The sequence below is a fragment of the Cavia porcellus genome, unplaced genomic scaffold, assembly GCF_034190915.1.
Source record: "Cavia porcellus strain 051 isolate PalLab524CR breed Dunkin Hartley unplaced genomic scaffold, mCavPor4.1 scaffold_5, whole genome shotgun sequence".
In the NCBI taxonomy this organism is placed as follows: Eukaryota; Metazoa; Chordata; class Mammalia; order Rodentia; family Caviidae; genus Cavia; species Cavia porcellus.
Window position 1 is genome coordinate 79998259 of NW_026947488.1, and position 2064 is coordinate 80000322.

Genomic DNA, 2064 nt, shown 5'->3' on the forward strand with positions numbered 1-2064 from the left:
GATAACCTTATATTTTATAAAACATTTGTTTTGATTGAGATTATGTGGAAAGTATTGTTCAGAAGTGGATCATCTGTTAAATTATTTTTACAGTGCATTTCTTAGACTGATGGCACACTGGATGTTTATTTCTTAAGGACACTTTATTAGTGTCCTTTTAATATCATGGAACCTTGTTCTTCAAGCCAGTTTCCATTTACCAAGAATCCAGACGAATTTTTGCTCTTAGGTTAAATGTCACTCTATGAGAATATTAATGCCATCCTGCTATCTGAATACTAAAGCAGGATTGTATTTATTTATGTAGGTCCACTGCTCCTCTAAATTGGGAATAAGTTAAATATAAATGATGAAATTATACCTTATTGCCCAATTGTATGGTGGAAATAATTGTGAGAAATTTATAGCTGTAATTATTATAAACTCAAAACTATTCATTGATTTTAAATAAATGAAAAGTGCCTAAAATGCCAAAATAAAATTGCTGTTTAGAACTGAGAATCAGGAAAAATAATTAAAATAGTTACTTCTGAAGGGCAAGAAATAAGGTAGAAGATAGACAAATTTTCCCTTTTGTCTAAATTATTATACAGTCTTTATAGAAGGAAAGGGCTGTAAAGGGAAGTCTGGAAGAAAATATTTAAAAAATTATATTTTTGATGTTTAATTGAAATTAGATAATTTAAAACTGTTGAACTTGAAGATAATTGGTTGAGAAGCATTAACTTTGTAATTGGCCTAAGTCTTTTGCATGTCTATTCCTTTATTGCTTTGGTTTAATTCTTATATCAATGCTGTGGTTATTGGATTTTATGTGATGGACTATACTGTGTGTTGCTATAGTTAAACTCTACTTCTGTATGTTGAAAATGAAGTGACTCCTGGGATCCCTTTGATTCTTCTTTGACCCTGGGATGAAGGCAGAAGCAACTCTTACCAACAGTAGTATGTGAAACTTGCAAGCAGAAGCTAGATCATGATAGGCCTAGGTTCAGCCAGAGGAGTCTGTCTAAAGCAGATCCTTTGTGCAAGGCCTCCCAAGGTAACTGCTGGGAACCAAAGTCAAAATTGCTATCATATTTTGCGCCTTTCTTATTTCAAAGACTGTGAATAGTGAGAATTCCTATTTCCTATTTCCTGTCAAACATGCTTTGAAATTTACTTTTAGAAAACTTAGATTTTGGCGGCGCTGCGCTGTGAGAACCTCTAGTCTACACTAGTAACCATGCCATCTAAGGTCCTGCTGCAGTCCGTGCAAGTCTTTGGTCGCAAGAAGACGGCTACAGCACAGCCATGGCACACTGCAAACGGGGCAATAGCCTCATCAAGGTGAACGGGCGTCCCCTGGAGGTGATCAAGCCGCACATGCTACAGTATAAGTTACTGGAGCCTGTTCTGCTTCTGGGCAAGGAGCGGTTTGCTGGTGTTGACATCCGTGTCCGTGTGAAGGGTGGTGGGCATGTGGCTCAGATTTACCCTATCCGGCAGTCTATCTCCAAAGCCCTGATGGCGTATTACCAGAAATATGTGGATGAGGCTTCCCAAGAAAGAGATCAAAGATGTTCTCATCCAGTATGACCGGACCCTGCTGGTAGCTGAACCCTGCTGCTGCGAATCCAAAAAGTTTGGAGGCCCTGGTGCCCATGCTCGTTAGCAGAAATCCTACCGATAAGCTCATCATAAGAAACACCATTGACCTTTATAAATAAACATGGAATTTTAAGGTTGCAAAAGAAAAAAAAAAAAAAAAAGAAAAAGAAAACTTAGATTTTGGTGCTTAATGAGACAGCAGTCATTTCTGGAAAACTGCTGCCCCTGTATCATTTCTAACCAGCGGAGTCTTAGAGAAGTTCTTGGTGTTGTCAAGTGTCTCATGCCTCATCACAAGTGGCCTTTTTTCGTGTCCTTCATTTTGGAATTGCATATGCATGATGTTGATCATCATAGCAAGAGCTAACTGGACTTGCACGATCATCTTCTTAGGCCTGAGGTGATGGGGATCGTAATTCTGCTAGGATAGAATACTAAAATCAGGAGGAACAATAGCTATCTTCCCCCTTTGAA

General features: G+C 38.2%; 1 pseudogene; it reads left to right on the plus strand.

Moving 5' to 3' along the window:
• Positions 1 to 1222: 1222 nt before the first annotated feature.
• On the plus strand, positions 1223 to 1762 carry LOC100725869 (small ribosomal subunit protein uS9-like; annotated as a pseudogene).
• Positions 1763 to 2064: the final 302 nt, after the last annotated feature.